The following is a 23,954-nucleotide window of genomic DNA, read 5'->3' on the forward strand; positions in this document are numbered from 1 at the left end:
GGAGGCCTGGCATACTGCACGGCATGGGATTGCAAAGAGTCAGACATGACTGAGATATGGAACTGAACTGAACTGAACTTTATTAATAAACCTTGTTGTCTTGAAAACAAAATTGAGTTTATAACTCTGTGAACTAGTCACAATCAATCTGTCTCCTATAGTGGTTTATTCAGAGAAGTGTATACACTCAAGTAGAAACTCTTGGAGATGTTGTATTTTGTTATGTATATAACATTTACATATGTTTTGGGGGAAAATGCTGGCTGTCTTTCACTGGGATTAATTACTAACCTGGAATCTTATAGGATAGGGTGAGGGTGGGTCTTGTCTCTGGCCACATTAAAGAAAGCTTATCACCAGTTAGAGAAACTAAGATCAACATTCTCAGAGAAGCAGAGAAGAGATGCATGGAGAGAGAAAAAGCACACACAATCTTATCTAGGCTCACAACAGAACTGAAGGCAGCTTTCTCTTTCTTTTGTGTGGTAAGAAAATTCCCTTTGCTTGGGTTGATTTTCTAACATAACAAATTCTCATTAAACAAGAGAAATCTGTGGAAATACTTTTTGCTAGGTTAGCAAATTGGTAAATTTAAGTCCTGGACTTAGCTCTACTATAGATCAGTGTGTCTTTGAATGAGGCATTTATTCATTCTGAAGCTATTTGAAAATCTATTAAGTAAAGAAATATTATAAAATAATCTCATTTTTGTTCTAACAATCTCCATTTTAATTACATATTTTATCTGGCCTTCATTTTATTTTATTTTTTTTAAGTTTTTATTTTATATTAGAGTCTAGTTGATTTACAATGTTATGTTAGTTTTAAGTATACAGCAAAGTGATTCGGTTATACATACATATATATATATATGTATATATATATTCTTGGGGACTTTTTGCAGAATTTTTTCCGCATTTTGGTCATTATAGAATATTGAGTAGAGTTCTCTGTGCTACGCAGTAGGTCCTTGTTGATTATCTATTTTATATATTGTTATTGTTGTTCAGTCACTAAGTCGTGTCTGACTCTTTGTGACCCGTGGACTGTAGCATACCATGCTCCTGTCTTCGACTAATTCCCAGAGTTTGCTCAGATTCATGTTCATTGAGTAGGTGATGCCGTCTAACCATCTCATCATCTGCCACCCCCTTCTTCTTTTGCTTTCAATCTTTCCCAGCATCACAGTCTTTTCCAGTGAGTCAGCTCTTTGCATCAGGTGGCCAAAGTATTAGAACTTTATATCAGTCCTTCCAATGAATAAACAGGGTTGATTTCCTTTAGAATTGACTGGTTTGAAGTTCTTGCAGTCCAAGAGACTCTCAAGAGTCTTCTCCAACACCACAGTTCAAAAGCATCAATTCTTTGACACTCAGCCTTCTTTATGGTCCAGCTCTCACATCTGTACATGACTACTGGAAAAACCATAGTTTTGACAATACTGACCTTTGTCAGCAAAGTGATGTCTCTGCTTTTTAATATGCTGTCCAGTTTTGTCATAGCTTTCCTCCCAAAGAGCAAACGTCTTTTAATTTCATGGCTGCAATCATTGTCCATAGTGATTTTGGAGCTCAAGGATATGAAATCTGTCACTTCTTCCACTTTTTCCCTTTCCATTTGCCAGGAAGTGGTAGGACTGGGTGCCATGATCTTCGTTTTTTGAATGTTGAGTTTCAAGCCAGCTTTTTCTCTCTCTTTCATCCTCATCAAGAGGCTCTTTAGTTCCTCTTCACTTTCTGCCATTAGAGTGGTATTATCTGCATATCTGAGGTTGCAGATATTTCTTCCAGCAATCTTGATTCCAGCTTGTGGTTCATCCAGCCTGGCATGTACATGGTGCACTCTGCATAGAATTTAAATAAGCAGCATGACAATATGTAGTCTTGTAGTTCCCAATTTGGAACCAGTTTGTTGTCCTGGTTCTATTGCTTCTTGACTCGCATACAGGTTTCTCAGGAGATGGGTAAGGTGGTCTTGTACTCTTTTTAAGTATTTTCCACAGTTTGTTATGATCTATACAGTCAAAATCTTTAGTGTAATCAACGAAGCAGATTTTTTTGGAATTCCTGGCCTTCATTTTATATTTAATGTAGAACTCTAACTCCAAGATAAGACACTAGAGAAAACACTTACTGTTCTTGTCATTATTTTTCAGGAAGACAAATCAATGTTTTGGATTGCCTTGTATGAATATTGAAAAATTGCCTGTTTAGCTAGATTGTTCAGGAAAAATTCTTCAACAAAGGGACTTTTGAGACCTGAATGATATCAGAAAGCAATCATATGATGGTCTCAGAAAGAAAAGAAGAAAGATTCCAGGAGTTTGAATGAAAAAGTATGCTAGATTTGGGTTGACTACACAGTAAACACGAATGAAATGAATTATTTATGCAGATGCTTTGTTACCTACTCTTGAATATTCTCATTGAATAAATCTGAAGAAGTCAGACTCATTTATACTTCATTTCCACTCTCCTTTGAACTTTTTTTTTTTTTTTGGTGAATCTGCAAAGATAATACAGAGGAGATATTAAAATGGAGGCTTCTTTTTTATATAATTCAGTTCAGATCAGTTCAGTTCAGTCTCTCAGTCATGTCTGACTCTTTGCGACCCCATGAATTGCAGCACGCCAGGCCTCCCTGTCCATCACCAATTCCCAGAGTTCACTCAAACTCATGTCCATCAAGTCCGTGATGCCATCCAGCCATCTCAACCTCTGTCATCCCCTTCTCCTCCTGTCCCCAATCCCTCCCAGCATCAGTCTTTTCCAATGAGTCAACTCTTCACATGAGGTGGCCAAAGTACTGGAGTTTCAGCTTTAGCATCATTCCTCCCATAGAAATCCCAGGACTGATCTCCTTTAGAATGGACTGGAGATTGGCAACTCCAGTTGCAACTAGAAGGAAAAATTGGGCAACTGGAAGGAAAAATTGTGGAAAGATGAAAAAGCTGTACCACCTTCAAATACCTACCTCCATCAAATAAAAACAACTAGATGAGCCAGAATGTTTATTCATTCCAGATAAATACTGTAGATCCACAACTATTCACAGGCACCTGAGCATATAAAATATTTAGAAAATTCTGTCTCAGCAAATTTGGAAAACACGGTCAATCTTAACTATCTTCCTTTACTTATAAAGATTTAGAGTGCTTTTGAGAGACAGGAAAAAAAGCTGTAACTATTATTTTAGATCAAGACAGGACCATTAAAATGCCTGTCACCTTTATGATAAAAACTAAAATGATCACAAATTGCTTATGTAGTGGAGACACTATCAGTAAGCACATTGACAGCATATTTAGATACTTGATATTTCAAACCCTAAAATTTTCCTAGAAGAAATACAAATATCTGTTTCCATTAATGGAACCAAGCACACTTATCTTAAATCCTTTCTGCCAGAATGTGAGTGCTAACTGATATAAAAACAGCCATGTAAATTTCATCCATATATTCTTATAAAAGATGCTATATTAATTGATTCATTTATTAAGATTGATATGAATAGTGTTTCCTTCTCCCAATAATATTCCTTCTCTCAATTTGTATCAACTCCCATCACACATACAAATATAGCTAAAAGCTACAATACGGATGGGTACCTGATACATCTAATATATTACAATAAACCAGCTTATAAACTTTAAAAGCCAGATGAGGCAAAGTTTGCCTGGTGGAAGAAAAAAGGCACCATACATGAAACTGAAAGCTAACTTCTGCTCCTGACTTTTCAATAAATAATTTTCAAGAAGTCCCAAGTGAAATATATATTTTGTGCTTGATGAGTTTTATTATGTCAAAGCACAGGGGCTGGTTTGGTAAGAGAGGTCAGTGGTTACTGATGGCAAGGCTGTAAAAAGCACTCACTTTTATATGAAGAGCATGCCTTCAGAGTAAAAATCAAAAGTCAAAACCTTGCAAACTGTTCATTTAAGCCTCTCTCTCCTAAGACCTCAAATTTCAGGCCCTCTCCATGGAAATGCTACATTTTAAGAAAGTCATTCTGCAAATAATCTTCAACATAGATAGGCAGTTACTATGGTGGAAAAATTAAAAGAAAAAACTTGAAATAAAATAATCAGGTTTAGTGTCCTGGATAAAATCAGCTTTAAGTCCATGTGATCTTCCCGGGAACCCATGCTCAGAAACCTTGGAGCTGATACTCTACAGTAGCTGCCTTGAAATTCTTAATTTTCTCTTTTTATCTGTGCTTTGCAAATGAAGTTTGATGGGGCAAGGCAGGCTGTATGCCTTGACACCCACATCCTGCTTCCATGGGCATCCCACCTTTCTGCTTCTCCTGAGTGGGTTCCTGAGTGGTTTTTCCATCATCTGCCCCCACCCAGAAACTACTGACACCCTTCACCCATGGAGGGGGAATAGTGTGTCTAGGCATGTGACCCCACACTCTGTTAAGGGTTTCCTACACTTGCCCCTCAAATCTTCCCATGCCCTAGCAAATGAAAACCACCACAACAACTGGAGAGACAGGCTGTGGAAGAAGGGAAAAATTTTTCTTTCTGATTTTTGAATGAAGGACCTCGCATTTTCATTTTCCACTGGGCCCCTCAGATTATTGCACTGCTGGCTCAGACCTCAGATCTACCATTTTACAAGCTCTGTATACCTTGGAAAATCACTTCATTGATCCATGTTGTTTCTTCACCTGTAAACTGTGGTTTACGTTTTCTGTTATGCAGTGAGGCCAGCTGAAAATCATCTTGATTGGAACACACAGTAGCAGGAGGAACCTATGATTTGCCTTTGAGTTGATTCGTTCACAATTACTTCCAGTTCTAAATCACTTTAAATAGTCAGATCTATAGGCTATACAAGTCTATAGATCATTCACTGGAACTACGAGTTCTAGATGTCTCACTGCCAAGTCAAAAGAGAAGATATATTTTTCAAAGACCAGGTTAGAAATTGAAAACACATTTCATGGAATTAATTTTATAAATCTTGAAAGTTGAAAGTGAAAGTCACTCAGTCAAGTCCAACTCCTTGTGACCCCATGGACCGTAACCCACCAGACTCTTCTGTCCATGGAATTTCCCAGGCAAGAATATTGGAGTTGGATAGCCATGCTCTCCTTCAGGGGATCTTCCTGACCCAGGGATCAAACCTGGGTCTTCTGCATTGCAGACAGATTATAAATCTTAGTCAGGTTCTACGGTATTCATTGGCCCAACTGCTAAACTATATAGCAGATAAATTAGATTACACTGCTTGTTTTAGAAAACTAATTACCAATTTAGCATTATAATGCCATTATTATATTTTCATAAGAAAATGTATTTTAACATTTCAAAACCCTCAAACATACCAAAATGAGCTTTGATAATCTTACTTGTTTGCATGCTGGAAGCAGGTTGACAGTAATGCATTTTGAAGAGATTTCAGTAATGGCTGTTAGGGATGTACAAATTAAACAGTATCTACTCCACCCCTCTAGCTGTTCTCTGCCCCATATTTCTAATTAAAAATTCACAACTTAGAAAAGAGTTAGCGCTAAGATACCTTGAAGTTATATACTATCTCTTCTCTTTCCCTTCAGCCTTCACCACCTCCATATCTTCACCAGTTAACATTTAAATGCACCAATGCCAATGTCAATTTCCAATTTAATGATGAAAAGGGGACTAAAATTCATATGAAAATACTCTAGGACTGTTGGCAGTTTCCTTCCTGGCTGTGTTATTGAGAAATACAGTATTTTAAATACTTAATACTCAGAAAATATTTAGCCCAGAATACAGAAAGATTATCTTCTTATGTAGGGTCAAAAGTAAGTACATATTGGCATCATGTTTCTAAAGCCTCATTTCACCATGAAGCCAGAGTTATTAGAAGCATATCTTTCCTGCAAGGAAAATTTAAAATTTATAAACATACCGGATAATGGTCTTGGTGGCACAGCAACAACAAATACATAATTTAGTATTTGGGCTTATTCTGATTGCCCTACACACATCAATTATCTTCACTCCCTGACTGTATATTATGTTGACAGGCAGTATTTAAATTTAGGTCTGTAGTCACTGTTCCACTTTTTCATCACATGGAGTATTACAGATGTCAAGTACACTGGGAAAATTAGAAACTTATCTGTCTAAGAATATTCATAATTAAATGTTTAAAAATTTTCTGATGATATAATTTTAACAGCAAAAGGGACATTCTGCAGTGTTTCTCTCATGTATGAATATTGTTTCAAACGAAAATAATTGGATTATATATATATATATATATATCAATAGTTCTTTTTAAATTTTCAAGAAAACTAACTGGGATTATGTGGTTTAAAAGAGGAGACTTGAATACTATTTACATATTAAGAGAGGATCTAAAGGTCTTTGAGGGTTTTACTTTCAGAATATGAATTAAGATGTGAATATTTCACTGGACTGAAAATATGACCCATTTCTCAGCTAGGACTCCATACAAAATCTGTGAGGCACTGATTTGATCTGCTCAGTCCTTTTATGATGTTTTCTCAAGTCACATATTTCTATATTCAAAATTCACTGTAACTCTTACATTGAGAATGACATAAATCAGATCACTCAGTTTCCTAATCATAAAACCTCCAATTTTTTTACTCCATGAGCCTCTTCACCAAACATTATAACATTAATCATAATACAATTTTGTCATATATTTGTTGAATTCCCCTGATTCTATTTCCTTTTATTTTCCCAGATGCACTTAAGCTTTTTAACCTATATTTTTCTCTTTTGGGCTGCTGCTGCTAAGACGCTTCAGTCGGGTCCGACCCTGTGCGACCCCATAGACGGCAGCCCACCAGGCTCCCCTGTCCCTGGGATTCTCCAGGCAAGAACACTGGAGTGGGTTGCCATTTCCTTCTCCAATGAATGAAAGTGAAAAGTGAAAGTGAAGTTGCTCAGTCGTGTTCAACTCTTTGCGACCCCATGGACTGCAGCCCACCAGGTTCCTTCATCCACGGGATTTTCCAGGCAAGAGTACTGGAGTAGGTTGCCATTGCCTTCTCCATTTTTGTCTTTTAGTTTCTCTCATTAAAAAAAAATCATTTAATGCTTTCTTTAGTCATATTTATATTCAATTCAGTCGCTCAGTCATGTCCAACTCTTTGAAACCCCATGGATTTCAGCACACCAGGCTTCCCTGTCCATCACCAACTCCTGGAGCTTGTTCAAACTCATGTCCTTCAAGTTGGTGATATCATCCAACCATCTCCTCCTCTCTCATCCCCTTCTCCTCCTGCCTTCAATCTTTCCCAGCATAGGGGTCTTTTCCAATGAGTCAGTTCTTCGCATCAGGTGGCCAAAGTATTGGAGCTTCAGCTTCAGCATCAGTCCTTCCAATGAACATTCAGGACTGATTTCCTTTAAGATTAACTGGTTGGATCTCCTTGCAGTCCAAGGGAATCTCAAGAGTCTTCTCCAACACCCCAGTTCAAAAGCATCAATTCTTTGGCACATATTTATATTAAATGTCTTAAATTACTTCATAGAAATACACATCCTTAACATATAAATGTGTATTTTAAATGATAAAAGTTCATATTTTGGATATATGAAGTCATATGCACACAGAAAACACTCATATTCTATTTCAACTCTTGTGAAATTAATGAAATTCCTTATAGTGATAAAGCTTCAATCTTTTCTTACTGTTACTTTTTCACAAGATAGAAAGAAATATATATTGATTCATATAGTACAAAATTAATGTATACCTATTGCCAATTCATATTGATGTATGGCAAAAATCATCACAATATTGTTAAGTAATTATCCTCTAATTTACAAAAATTAATGTTCTGAGACTCAGATGAACTTCTGAAATTTTATTACAAACTTACTTATTCTTAAAGTTTTCAAAATATGCTATACACCTTAAATAACACATATCAAGGGAATTTATAGGTTTGTTTACTTTCTACTTGACTTAAGAAATGTAATAAATAGCACTAGCTTGTTTTCATTGTTAAGTACAGCCTAGTAAATATCCATCAATTCTGTTCGCAGTGGGCCTCATACACTGAAAGCTAAACATGTGAGATTTGTAATTTTATAAAACGTGTATATATGTACAACTCATCTGTAATATTTAGAAGAATAGATAATGCAAGTTACAGTATGCAGATACAAGAAAATGTCATAACAAAATCCCAAGTTAAAAATGAAGTTAATAAGTACCCTGTAGTAACCATCACAAAAAAGGCAATTTTGGTTACTGTCAATGTTGTTTTTCTACTTTTTTTTTAATGGGTTTCACCTCAGATAGAGGTGATAGGGTATAGATAAGGAAAGAATTATTGATAGGAATTCTAAATGTGTTCTAGGAAAAAATAATGGGAATTACTAGATACTTATATGGCTCCTTTCATAGGAGAGAAATACAGAGGTAGCATTTAGCAGTGATTGAAAATAATAAACGATATTGTACAGCACTTACTCTTCCAAGACATTGCTAATTGATAAAGATAAATATATATCTACATTCTTACTCATATCTCTATCTATGCATCTAGTCATTTAAACCTCATGATTATTCTAAAAATCTACTAAAACTGATGCCATTTAATAGTTGATGATAATGAAGCCCAGAAAAAAGTAAGTAACATGCCTAAGTTTCTTTCCTGGTAAATGGAAGAGATAGGATTTGATTCATAATTCTTGGTCAGAATCTGGATTAATGACAATGATTATTTAGAGGGTTATTAAGCTTCTCAAACACACAAGCACAGTTTATTTGTATTTCTTTATTATTTATTTGTATCTGTATTTACTTGAAAGTATAAGTGTTCGTTCCCGATTTCCTACCTTCCATGTGGGGCTTCTATTGAAGCAGCAGATTGATGATCTCTTATATGAAATAGATGTCACTCAGTTGGGCTCAGATTAGTGAAGTAGACAGTATACTATTTCTCCTTAGGTATGACCATTGTTTAGCTTTATGAGTAAAAAGTAAAGTATTAGTCATTTGGTCATGTCTGACTCTTTGCGATCTCATGGACTGCAGACCACCAGGCTCCTCTGTCCATGGGGATTCTTCAGACAAGAATACTGGACTGGGTTGCCATGCCCTTCTCCAGGGGATCTTCCTGACCCAGGAATCAAACCCAGGTCTCCTGCATTGCAGCCAGATACTTTATTGGCTGAGCCACCTGGAAAGCCCAGGTGGCTTTATGAAATATCACGATTAGATGTTTGCAATTTCTGCTGCATAAAGATTAAGCGTAATAGTCAGAAGAGTGTTGATGGCAAGTAACAGAAACTGAACACAACCTAGCATAGGGAATAAGGAGAAGTTATTGCATTACAGAAATTATGGACGGAAAGAACAAAGAAACTAAGAATAACAGAAGGCTGGGCTGTGGGGATAGCTAGAGCCAGTCACCAGAACCTTCATAAGACAAACTCTCCACCAATATTCTCTCTGTATCTCTCTCTCCTTCCTTCCCTTTCTCTTTAAAGAATATCAGTCTTGTTTCTTCTCATAGTGGGAACACAGATCCAAAGAGTTTGAGAAGCTCACATCTGGAGATTTGTATCATCAGGAAGCTGATGCCTTTTTCAGGTTCCCAGTGTCACAACTCCAGAGAAAAGTTATAATAGGATTTTGATAACTATACATTTCAACTCCAGTCAAATGTGGCCAGAGAGTAGATTTTTTGAGTATTTGATGATTTCTCCTAGAGCAGCTGAAGGAAAAAAGGAGCAGCCACCAAATGAAGACAAAGGGAAGGAGGGAAGACAAGAGAAGGAAAGTAATGCTGGTCAGACAGAAACTAAATAAACACAATAAAAGTAATTCACAGGCTCAGTTCAGTTCAGTCACTCAGTCGTGTCCAACTCTTTGTGACCCCATGGACCACAGCACCCCAGGCCTCCCTGTTCATCACCAGCTTCCAGAGTTTACCCAAACTCATGTCCATTGAGTTGGTGATGCCATCCAACCATCTCATCCTCTGTTATCCCCTTCTCCTCCTGCTTTCAGTCTTCCCCAGCATCAGGGTCTTTTCAAACAAGTCAGTTCTTCGCAGCAGGTGGCCAAAGTATTGGAGTTTCAGCTTCAGCATCAGTCCCTCCAATGAACACTCAGGACTGATCTCCTTTAGGATGGACTGGTTAGATCTGCTTGTAGTCCAAGGGATTCACAGGCTACAAAACAACAAATGGAAGGAAGTTAGATGAACTTAATTTTTGCTTATTTGTTTCAAATGAACAGGACAGTGAATTCTTATGTATCAGATTAAAGATACAATAATATGTTTAAAGTGCAATTTTAATTAAAATAAATTTGAAAATAAAAGTTATGAGCACTAACTCTCTTTTTACTAATAGCACATGTGATCTTACATGCATATTCTAGACTATGTTCCTACATTTCTTCCCTAACTCTGAAATATGCTTCTAATGTGAGAGACATTATTTTGCTTATTTGCTGGTTTGTTTTTTAATTTTTTTTAAATCTTCTAATACACTTCACATGGGTTTCCGAGGTGGCTCAGCTGTAATGAACCCATCTGTAACACAGGAGATGTAGGAGACGTGGGTTCCATCCCTGGGTCAGGGAGATCTTCTGGAGGAGGGCATGGCAACCCACTCCAGTATTCTTGCCAAGAAAATCCCATGGACAGAGGAGCCTGGTGGACTACCGTCCATGGGGTCGCAGTCGGATACAACTGAAGCGACTAAGCACGTGCAGTACTTTTCTTATACTTTTCTTAGAGCAACCACTGGGGGAAAAATGAATATTTAATTCAAGACTACAGTGAGAGAGCAACAACAACTTTAAAAAAAAGACTGAAAAGGGAAATATTAAAAGCGAGCAGAAATTAATTACATACATATATTTTCAAAAATTTAGGGAGAGCACACCATGTGGCTTGCAGAATCTTAGTCCCCTGACCAGGGATTCAACTACACCCTTCGCAAGTGAAAGCTGAGAGTCCTAACTGCTGGACTAACAGGCGATTCCCAATTACAAGTATTTTTAAAAGAGGATGAAAAGCAATATCTTTAGAAAAATCAATAACATAGAGCATCTTCTGGGAAAGAATCAAAATAAGAAGGGGGATGAAGAAACTAAAACAAATGTAAATAAGAAATAATACAATTAAAATTTTAAAAAATGAAATAATACATTTATATTCTATATCAATGAGTTTATTAACATAGACCAGAGGAATGAACTACTGGAGTCACTGTAAAACGCCAACTTGAAAAACTGTGGGAATCTTGAACAAAGCAATGCTCTTAATATTACTTAACTATATAAGTTAAACAAGCAGGGTGACAATATACAGCCTTGACGTACTCCTTTTCCTATTTGGATCAGTCCGTTGTTCCATGTCCAGTTCCAACTGTTGCTTCCTGACCTGCATACAGATTTCTCAAGAGGCAGGTCAGGTGGTCTGGTATTCCCATCTCTCTCAGAATTTTCCACAGTTTATTGTGATCCACACATTCAAAGGCTTTGGCATAGTCAATAAAGCAGAAATAGATATTTTCTGGAGCTCTCTTGCTTTTTCCATGATCCAGCGGATGTTGGCAATTTGATCTCTGGTTCCTCTGCCTTTTCGAAAACCAGCTTGAACATCAGGAAGTTCACGGTTCACGTATTGCTGAAGCCTGGCTTGGAGAATTTTGAGCATTACTTTACTAGCATGTGAGATATTGTCACCCTGCTTATTTAACTTATATACAGAGTACATCATGAGAAACGCTGGACTGGAAGAAACACTGGACTGGAAGAAACACAAGCTGGAATCAAGATTGCCAGGAGAAATATCAATAACCTCAGATATGCAGATGACACCACCCTTATGGCAGAAAGTGAAGAGGAACTAAAAAGCCTCTTGATGAAAGTGAAAGAGGACAGTGAACAAGTTGGCTTAAAGCTCAACATTCAGAAAATGAAGATCATGGCATCTGGTCCCATCACTTCATGGGAAATAGATGGGGAAACAGTGGAAACAGTGTCAGACTTTATTTTGGGGGGCTCCAAAATCACTGCAGATGGTGACTGCAGCCATGAAATTAAAAGACACTTACTCCTTGGAAGGAAAGTTATGACCATCCTAGATAGCATATTCAAAAGTAGAGACATTACTTTGCCGACTAAGGTCCATCTAGTCAAGGCTATGGTTTTCCCAGTGGTCACGTATGGATATGAGAGTTGGACTGTGAAGAAGGCTGAGCACCGAAGAATTGATGCTTTTGAACTGTGGTGTTGGAGAAGACTCTTGAGAGTCCCTTGGACTGCAAGGAGATCCAACCAGTCCATTCTGAAGGAGATCAGCCCTGGGATTTCTTTGGAAGGAATGATGCTAAAGCTGAAGCTCCAGTACTCTGACCACCTCATGCGAAGGGCTGACTCATTGGAAAAGACTCTGATGCTGGGAGGGATTGGGGGCAGGTGGAGAAGGGGATGGCAGAGGATGAGATGGCTGGATGGCATCACTGACTCAATGGATGTGAGTCTGAGTGAACTCCGGGAGTTGGTGATGGACAGGGAGGACTGGCGTGCTGCGATTCATGGGGTGGCAAAGAGTCGGACACGACTCAGCGACTGAACTGAACTGAACTAATTGAAATGATAGAAAAGAGGAAAACAGCATGAAGAAAACTATGTATTTTGTATGGTTGGATAAATAGTTCAGAAATACATTTTATAATATGTTCATATATAATTTGCATATTAAAGAGAGTGTTATTGGACAGAGAAAGTAGGATTAAAGGCAATCGGGGAAAAGGAAAGATAATACAATAGAGTACGATACACAGAGAAATACAACGAAGATTCTTCATATAAACTGATGATAGCATTGTCCTAATTACTGGAGAGAAAAATAAAATGAGAAAGAAATATCATATTCAGGAGAGAATATTTTTAAATGGCTTTATGTAACCAAGGGAGGAAATGCACACCCACAACTGTTTACCAACCCTATGAAAAAAGTTTCAGAGATGGCAAATATAGATTCATTAACACCATACACTGACAGCAATTCTGTATGCAGTATCAAGTATCATCTCTGAGTAGACAAGTAAATGCCAAACTGCAACAATTATTAGTGTAGCTTTGTGAATTTTACATCTATCACTCTGAAATGTTTTAGTTTGATCAGTTTTGATTATGAAACTATTATACAACAACATAAATAATTTATAGGTCCTCACTATTTTGAGGAAATAGTCCAAAGAAAAGCATCCACATTTATTTGACTGCTTGCAGCATGAACAGTGACTATCGCTGACTTAGAGGGTGAAATGTCTCAATTTTTCTGCATGTAGAATTTCAAGATTCAGTCAAATGTGATTTCTGCCTTTCTCCTCCACTCTTGTTATGTAAGCACACATGGCTAGGAATCTGGCCTTATGACTAATCTTTAAATTTATGCATATTTATTGATACATGAGAGAAATATTCTTAATAAAACTATACACTATTATAAACCAGGAAATATAAATATTCTTCTATTATTTTCTACTTGTTTATAAAGATTAGACAAAGCCCTACAGTCATTTTAAATAATTAATTTTTTTGGACTTAATTCAAGAAGTTCTATATTTATTTCAAAATAGATCAGTGAAAAGCAGTGGTGAATAATGTTTCATCTTAGCAAACTGTTCATACTCACATTCTTGCCAAATCATAGCAATTAACTATCGAAAATGATGCAGTATAAGTAATTATTCACCCTAAATGGTGAGGTGTTATAATGACTTTATAAATAAAGCTACTTTAATTTATTTTGCCTTCAAATTGATTGCTATAAGATTCATTATTATTTCTAAATCATTCATACTTAGCTTTTTAATAAAACATAGGGAGGGAGAAGTAATAATATTGAGCTCTATAATGGAATCAAACTTAAGTTGTTATCAACTTAAAATATCTATTGTAAATCATTATGGGTTATTCTTGTGTGTGTGCTCAGTCACTTCAGTTATATCTGACTTTTTGCAACCCTAAGAACTGTAGCCTGCCAGGCACGTCTGTCCATTGGATTCTCCAGGAAAGAATACTGAAGTGGGTTGCCATACCCTTCTCCAGAGGATCTTCCTAACCCAGGGGTCAAACCCACATCTCCTGCATTGCAGATGGATTCTTTACCACTGAACCACAGTCACCAGGGAAGCCCCAAGGGTAATCTTAAAGGTAACCCAAATCAAAAACTTATGGTAATGACACAAAAGATAAAGAAAATGTAAGTATTCCACAGAAGCGTCATTAAACCACAAAGGAAGAGAGCAAGAGAAGAAAAAAGAAACAAAAACTATAAAAACAGTCAGAAAACAATAAACAAAACAGCAATAAGCACTTACTTGTCAATATTCATTTTAAATGTAAATAAACTAAATTCTCCAATCAAAAGACATAGATTAAAAAGACTGATTATTGCCACAGGCAGAGAGTGATAGATGGGAGAAATTGGTGAATTATATGGGGTTTTTTTTAGTTTAAATAAATTAAATTTTTGAAAATGAAGCAAATGTTTTTATAATAACTATAAGTGGAGTATAACCTTTAACACTGAGAAACACTATATTGTACACATGTAATTTCCATCACTTTATGGGAAATAGATGGGGAAACAGTGTCAGACTTTATTGTGGAGGGCTCCAAAATCACTGTAGATGGTGAATGCAGCCATGAAATTAAAAGACGCTTACTCCTTGGAAAAAAGTTATGACCAACCTAGACAGCATATTCAAAAGCAGAGACATTACTTTGCCAACAAAGGTCCATCTAGTCAAGGCTATAGCTTTTCCAGTGCTCATGTATGGATGTGAGAGTTGGACTGTGAAGAAAGCTGAGTGCCGAAGAATTGATGTTTTTGAACTGTGATGTTGGAGAAGACTCTTGAGAGTCCTTTGGACTGCAAGGAGATCCAACCAGTCCATCCTAAAGGAGATCAGTCCTGAGTGTTCATTGGAAGGACTGATGCTAAAGCTGAAACTCCAATACTTTGGCCACCTCATACGAAGAGTTGGTTCATTGGAAAAGACCCTGATGTTGGGAGGGGTTCGGGGCAGGAGGAGAAGGGGATGACAGAGGATGAGATGGCTGGATGGCATCACCGACTTGATGAACATGAGTTTGAGTGAACTCCAGGAGTTGGTTGATGGACAGGGAGGCCTGGCGTGCTGCGATTCACAGGGTCACAAAGAGTTGGACACAACTGAGTGACTGAACTGAACTGAACTTATATAATATTTTATATAAACTATGCTTCAATAAAAAATATGAAAGCAAACAAAAAATTTTGTAAGTAGTTTACAAAGTCAGAAATGTACATTAATCAAAATATATAAAATGTATATTCATAACACTACCTTGAATTTTAAACATCTTTCAATGAAAACATGCCAAACTTATAACATCTTAGAAAATTTACTCACTCATCCAGTTCCCATCCAACATATATCCCAATGGCAACAGACTATAATTTGTAAACCTAATCATAATAATATATGGAATCAACTGACATTTGATATTCAATAAATGTTGATTGAGCACTGAGTCACTATTCTATGTATCAGAAATACAACAGGGAATAAATTTTACTAAGTCCTTGACCTCAGATAGTTTATATTCCATTGGCTTTATAATATTTTAGGCTAACAGAATTCTCAATGAAATATGAAAATAGTGAAGAATATAAAAAAGCAGGTAAAGAAAGCACACCAAAGCATACAATATCTGTCCATGTCAACACAATAGTTCACTTTATATTGTTTTGACATCTGAGTGATGGGAGACCTCATAACAGAGATCTTTCATTGGAGAGAAAATATCCAAAGTTTAGTTTTGAACCAGTAAATAAGATGCCCATCAGACATGCCAGAGATATAGAGTATCACCGATACATGGATATGTTAGTCTAGAATTCATGAGAAGCACTGCAGCTGGAGATAAATGTGGAAGTCAATGGCCTATAGATGATAAGACATATAGCAAGTGTGATATGGATCATGGTGAGATTTAAAAGTTTAAACATCACTAATTTTTCAATCCCTAGCCCCACCTCATCCCTTTTCCCTCTTACCTCCTATTTCTTTCCCCTCCTCCTTTTTCATCTTTATAACTTTCTGTGTGTGGACTTCCTGGGTGGCTCAGTGGTAAAGAATCTGCCTGCCAATGAGGAGGCACAGTTTACATCCCTAGATCAGGAAGATCCCTTGGAGGAGGAAATGCCATCCTACTCCAGTAGTTTTGCCTGGAAAATTCCATGGACAGAGGAGCCTAGCAGGCTACAGTCCATGAGGTCATGAAAGAGTCGGACACAGCTGAGCGATGGAGCAAACTCATCAATTGGGACAGAGTCAAATTGTAAATAAACTCTTATTTATTCCTCTGTACCTTTCTTTACAGCAGTTTAGTGAATAAGGCCTTCTTTAGTTTTTCCCATAATTCAGGTGTACCCTGTTTTCACCCACCTACTAAAACTAAAGCAGACATCCGCGTTTATATTTCCCCAGAGAATGTCGAATTCAAGGGTGAAATAGGCCAGGCCACAAAGGCAGGTTCAGGTTTGACGAGCTGGAGAGGGATGACTTGGATTTGACTCAAGACTTTCACTTTGTGAAAAGCAATTCACAGTGCCTGCAGTTAAGAATAGAAAGAGTGCACACAGTCCCTCAATGCCTCTTAATGTTCATCAGGGAGGCACACCAATAATTGGATGGGCTCAGTATGTGGCATAGAAGGGGAATCAGTCAGGTCAGATATAAACAAGGATTTTATATCACTTTAAACTAGGGTGTTGGAGTATGTCAGCCTTTAAAAGGTCAGGTTGTTTCCAAAGAAGAAACTTCTTATCCAATCAGAGTTACACATTTCTTTGCTTTAATTCTATTTATAAAAAGAGTTATAAATAGAATTAAAGGTGAAGGACCGGGAAGGACAGGGTGAAGGACTGGAAAGCCTGGTGTGCTACAGTCCATGGAGTCACAAAGAGTCAGACATGACTGAGTGACTGAACAATAACAAATTTATAATTTGATTATTTGTAATTTGTCTATTTGAAGTTTCAATGTAACAGCTCTGGTCATGGCCTATCTGTGTGACAGAGAACAATCATATTTATTATACTGAAGGTTTTCTAAGGGAGACCTGGAAGAATATTACCATATACACATATAATTTCAACTGATGTATCCTTTCTCAAGCCCCTGCTGTCATTTATTTAATAACTTTCCCCACCAAACCACTGGTAATTTTTCTCATTTGTTATACAGAGTAATTTTGTTTGTGCCCCCCGCCCTCCGCTGTGAGCACACACACACACACACACACACACACACCATACTACTCAGCAAAGAATGTTTGGGAGTGCACTATCATGAGAAAGGCATCTTTGCTTATAAAAATAACATGTAGTATTTCCTATCATTCAGTTGTTCAGGCAAAACACTGAGAACCAATAGTGTGGTTTCTTGGAAAAGTCTCCTCCAGGTTTAAAGATTTTACTTGTAATGCTGTAAGAACTTTGTGTCTTACAAACCTTTAGACAACCCCCTTAGTGTATTGGAGTACTTACTGGAAAACTATAAAGATTGTGGAGATGCAACACCTACACCTGTGGAAAAGTTAACTCACAATTAGAATTTTGCTTTTATATCCATACTGAAAATTATCATTACTTCTCTACTAATACTATGAACATTTTATGAACATAATTTATCTCCATTGCCCTTCACTTTGTCTGTTTCTGTTGATGTATGACACACTTCAAATTGTTAGAAATAAGTTATAGTGAGCAATTCCTAATTATTTGCTTTGATTAAAGTTCAGATATATCAAGGAACCTGATTCCACATGTTGCTGTTTGATGGGAGAAACTACTTTAAAATTTATCTGGGTCATTTAAAAAATATATGAATAAGAGCTTGCATTAATGTCTGTGAAATGATTAAGTATTTTTTATTTCTCATTTTCTTCTGATTTATGGGGGGATAAACTACCAAAGCTGTCATATCTTAAAAAAAAATAAAGTACCAGTATGATGGATAGGAGTATCATATGCTCTTTTTAGTGTAAGGGTGAACACAGTTAAGCATCTGTCAGAAAAGTTTATAATTAGATGCAAATCTACACATTGGGCTTTTCACTCATACTTCTTGTTAGGCCTTTCTGCAAAGAAAATCATTAATGCTCTGCCTGCTCAAGTACATGCTCAATTGTGTCCGACTCTTTGTGATCCCACCAACTGTAACCCACCAGACTACTCTGTCCAGGAAGAATACTGGAATGGGTTGCCATTTCCTACTCCAGGGGATCTTCCTGATGCAGAGATTGAACCTGTCTCTCTTGCCTCTTCTGCTTTGGTGGGCAGATTCTTTTTCTCCAACTGTATTCTCCCATGAGCAAGGGTTTGATGGAGAGCTTAATTTTAATCACACTGAGAATCTTTTAAGTTAATTTAAAAGATTGATAACCCATTAAAGTCTAACTAGAGCAGAAAGAAAATCAGGAGGGAAAAACGGAAATAGCAGTTAATATAGTGTCTCCTAAAATATTACAAAAGACAGTTTGGGATTTGAAATGAGTTGAAAAGTGAAAGTGAAAGTTAGTCACACAGTCGTGTCCAACTTTTTGTGTTTCCATGGGCTGTAGCCTGCCCGACTCCTCTGTTCATGGAATTCTTCAGGCAAGGGAGCACTTGCCATTCCCTTCTCCAGGGGATCTTCCCGACCCAGGGATGGAACCTGAGTCTCCTGCATTGCAAGACAGATTCTTTACCAACTGAATCACCGGGGAAGCCCAAAATGAGTTGAACTGAACCGAAACTTTTGATTCTGCCTCTTTCAGTTGTATAACCTTGAGGTGTGGTGTAGAATATTACTTAGCCTTAAAAAAGAATGAAATCTTGACATTTGTGACAACATGAATGGACCTGGAGCATAAAAGCGAAATGAGTCAGGCAGAGAAAGATAAATATTGCAGGATTCCACCTGTATATGGTATCTTAACAAACAAAGCAAATGAACAAACATAACAAAACAGAAGCAGAATTATAGATACAGAGAACAGCTTGCCTGTTGCCAGAGGTGAAGAGGGTAGGGAGGGAGTGAGAAACTAGGAGAGGGATCTTTAGTGGAACAAACTTCCAGTTGCAAAATAAATGAATGAAATGAACAGGGAGGAGAATATATAGTCGGTAAGTAACAATTTTGTATTTTAACATATCATAACTAGACTTAATATGGAGATCAGCTTGAAATGTATAAAAATAACGAATCACTTTATTGTGTATCTAGAACTAAAAATGTGTAGAACAATTACACTTCGAAAACAAACTCAAAGAAAAAGAAATTAGATTTGTCATCACTAGAGGGAGGGCAGAGGGGATTGGATGAAGGCAGTCAAAAGGTACAAATTTCCATTATAAGTACTAGGGATGTAACGTAAAAGTGAAAGTGAGTGTTAGTCACTCAGTCATGTCAGACTGCAACCACATGGACTGTAGCCCTCCAGGCTCTTCTGTCCATGGGATTTCTGAGACAAGACTACTGGATTGGGTTGCCATGTCCTTCTCCAGGAGATCTTCCCAAAACAGGGATCAAACCCAGGTCTCCTGCATTGCAGGCAACATGCACATTATTAATATACAACATAAATAAATATAATTAGCATTACTATATGCTATATATGAAAGTTTTTAAAAGAATAAATGCTAAGAGTTCTCATCAGAAGAAAAAATTTATTTCTGTTTCTTTAATTTTGTATCTATAGGAAATGATGGATGTTCACTATATATTGTGATAATCACTTCATGATATATTTAAATTAAATCATGCTATATACCTTAAACTTATATATCACTGTATGCCAATTATATCTCAACAAAACTGGAAGAAAAACATTGAGTACAAATACACTGACCTCAGCTCTGAGGACTATAAACTTGAACAAGATACATCATCTTCATTTTGCTACTTGTGCAAGTACCAAATTCCAAACATGAAAAGACAATGGATGCAAAAAAAGTAAAAACATAGATCAGTCTAAAATACTGATAACAGATTTCCATTTTTTTATTGCACTCTATAACTGTAATGAACACCGATTCTATGGACATGAGTTTGAGTAGGCTCCAGGAGTTGGTGATGGACAGCGAGGCCTGGCGGGCTGCGAAGAGCCAGACACGACTGAGCGACTGAACTGGAACTGGAATTGTAATGAAAACAAGCATAAACTTATATTCAGCATAAAAGGGAAAATGAAGGACAGTCATTTTGAACCAAAATTATTACGACTAAAGCTGTATTTCTGTTTCAGAAACTTTTGCTCTTATTAAAATTATTTTTTTTCACTTCCTGGCATCAATATACTATTCAAAAAGCATCTATTGTCTTAAAATAAAAATAAAAGAATGAATTGTAATTGTTCTTTAATGTTAAATATTTGTTAGTCAAAAGGAGAGTAAAGTTCAGGTGATATATCTGCAGGGGTTTAGGAGTGATAGTGCCTCAGAGTAAGCAAGTAAAGATTAATGGTCCTTTTTTAAGGAGGGGATTAAATTGTGCGCTAATGTTGTATATTCAGGATGAGGTTGGCTTAGAGAAGAGGGGAAAAGGAAATTGTACTTATTTATTTAGTAAGTAATGTTTGAAAACAGCTACTATTTGCCAGGCTGTGATTGAGACACAAAGAAAGTAGCACAGAAAAATAATATGTACGTACAGAAATTACATTCTGTTGAAGAAGAATGACAAGTAATGACATTCATAAACAAAAAAGAAAATATAAAATGTAAAACTCCTCCTAAAGAGAAATTTGTTAGAGCTATGAAGACAAAGAAGGCAGAATAAGAGACAGAGTATGTGTGGTTCTTATGCTATTCAGATAATCAGGCACAGTGTCTCAGAAAAGATGACACTAGAGAATAAGAACAAATGTAAAGACTCCAAAGCCGGTTTAGTGCTCAAGAAGCAGCCAAACACTCGATGAGTCTGGGAGTGAGTGAACCAAGAGAATTCAGAGACCAGGTCACTCAAATAATCACGGTTCAGAAGACAGAGGATTTTTTAGGCTGCGAAAGAGACTTTCAGTTAGTCTCAATCCTATAGAAATCATTGGAAGTATTAGTCTTATGTGCTGTGCTAAACATTTTAAAACTACGTGTACAGTGGACTTGAGGGTGAGTGTGATCAAGAGGATGGGTTTGCGAGGGAGAAGGAATTCAAGGGATGAGACCAGTCAGATTTCGCAGCGCTCTCAGGAGACATGATGGTGGCTTGAACCAAGCAGCAGTGAAGGAAGCAGTGAGAGGAATGAGATTCTGGATACATATCGAGGTATCTTTGCAGGACTTGTTGGTGGACTGGCCTTGGGTTGAGAACAGGGAAGAAAACCAGACTTGAGCCTCGAGTGTTGACTGAGCTCCTAGTGCAAAGCAACAGTGAAGACTCAGGGGAAGGGAGTGAGCTTGGGAATACAGATCAGTTCTTTATCGAACATATTAAAATATATATGCCTTGATAAGTAGGCAGTGAAATAGAGAAGTCTAGAACCAAGGGAGAGTCTAGATAGGTGATATTTATTTGGTGATAACAGGATAAAGATGGAATTTATGGCCATGTGCGTGGGTGGGCACTAAGTGACTTCAGTCGTGTCTGACTCTTTGCCATGCTATGGACAGCAGGCTGCCAGGCTCCCTTCTCTATGGAATGCTCCAGGCAAGAACACTGAAGTAGGTTGCCATGTCCTCCTCCAGGGGATCTTTCTAACCCAGGGATCGAACACGTATCTCTGATGTCTCCTGCATTGGCAGGCGGATTCTTTACCACTAGCACCATGCGGGAAGCCCCATTTATGGCCATAGGTCATAATAAAGTTATCTAAAGTACAATTTTAAATGAAGAAAAGAAGCACAAGGATTGAGCTCTGGAAAATGCTGATAACTCAATGTCAGAAAGGAAAGGAATGACCAGTGGAAGACTGAGAAAGAGCAGCGTGCAGGACAGGAGGAAACACAGATCTGGTAGGAAATACACACATGAGCCTCAGGAAGTCGACTCCAAACTTCACATTATTGTCAGAGGAAGGCAAAACAAACAAAACGGGGCTGCCATGCACAAGGCTGGGTGAAGGATGAAGTGATGTGGGAACCAACTTGATGTTATCAAGGGTTGGATGTGGTCTATTAATGTTGGAAGAAAATGTGGCTGTAGTCTGCATTTTAGCTAAAACATGGTGACATCATGGATTAGGTACAAAAGACTGACAGAGATATTGACAGTATGAAGATTCAGCTAAACCCACCCACCTGTCTTAGAGTTTGTGCAGTTCTATGTATGGTTTATGATTTTCTGAGACTCTAACCAGGGACTATTAGGGCCTTAGTGGTTCCATTCAAAACACAGAGATGGTTTTTCTCTTCTATGATGGAAACTTAAGTTTTGATTTTGAAGTGTCTATTTTTCAGAAGCTAATCAGCGTGAGCTAATCCTGATAACATTTGTCTTTCTTGTGAATTATTCTACATAGAAATTACATTTTCCCTTCTCTCAGCAGACAGTTGCAATCATTGTCAGAGGAAGTCAAGACAAACAAAATGGGGCTTCCATGCACAAGGCTGTGTGAAAGAATTCCCACAATAGCTGTTTGCTGAAGGCGACGTTTTATAGTTTAAATTATAACACTGCTGGAAAATCATGAAATGTATACACAAATTCATTTACCTCATTTGTTTTTCACCCTTAGGTGCAATATTGTGAACAACTGCATTTGAAATCTGAAACAGAGATTTATTTCCCACCAGTGTTTATTTATTCCTAGTAAAATGGACTTCCTTTGAGCAACATGTCATTTTGTGTAATGCTCTGGGAAGCCAAAGTTTTAATTTCACTAAATGGCACATTTTTTATGGCTCCAAATGCTTTTTTGCCACCATTTATTTTGAAGAACCTAGTGATAACTGTAAAATATGAACTCCTGATTACTAAGATATTTTGGTTAAGTAAGTAATTCACTAATTACCACTACCGTAAAACTGAACACAAATGAACAGGAAACAAGTGTTTAGAAATGCAGTCACAATAATTTTTTCCTTTTTTTATCATGAAGTGAAATTTAGTCATCTGTGAGAAGTAGATCTTTCGTTATTTTGAATAGAAGAAAGCAAATAAGCATTTCATGATGGATGTAATGATGTCTAATGGGAAAATTGTGCTTAGTCACTCAGTTGTGTCCAACTTTTTGCAAACCCATGAACTGTAGCCCACCAGGCACCTCTGTCAATGGGGATTCTCCAGGGAAAAATACTGGAGAGGGTTGCCATTCCCTTCTCCAGGATACCTTCATGACCCAGGTCTCCTGCATTGCACGTGGATTCTTTACCATCTGAGCCACCAGGGAAGCCCAAGAATACTGGAATGAGTAGCCTATCCCTTCTTCAGAGGATCTTCCTGATCCAAGAATCCAGCTTGGGTCTTTCTGCATTGCAGGCGGATTCTTTACCTGCTGAGCTACCAGGGAAGCCCAACTGGAAAACTAGACTGATGAACATATTTTTCCTGCTCTGATTTTTCTATTCCTGGAAATTCTAAACAATTCTGTCATTACATATTAAATATCTTGTTGCCCATGTTTCAAATGAAGGTGTGATAGCAATAAGAATGTGAATGTGTTGGTGAAAGAGAGCTTTGGGGGATCCAGGTTCAAGGTCACAGAGGGGATGATGATAACTCCAACTAACTACATGAATGGAACTGGCAGCTTATGTTCTTTTCTTTGTCTTGCATCTGTAAAGAAGTTATGGTTCAACTAAAGTCAACCTCTTCTGGGAGAGTTCTGACTGACTACTTCTCCAAGATTGATCCATATTCAAACAGAACTGCTACAATTTTTTGGTTGGATTCCATAATTCATTTTTAGGAGACAGATGAAATTTTCTGGGGAGATTATTTTTAGATGTTCTATCAGTTAATGCGCTAAACAGGA

Source organism: Capra hircus, chromosome 6 (genome assembly GCF_001704415.2).
Source record: "Capra hircus breed San Clemente chromosome 6, ASM170441v1, whole genome shotgun sequence".
NCBI lineage: Eukaryota > Metazoa > Chordata > Mammalia > Artiodactyla > Bovidae > Capra > Capra hircus.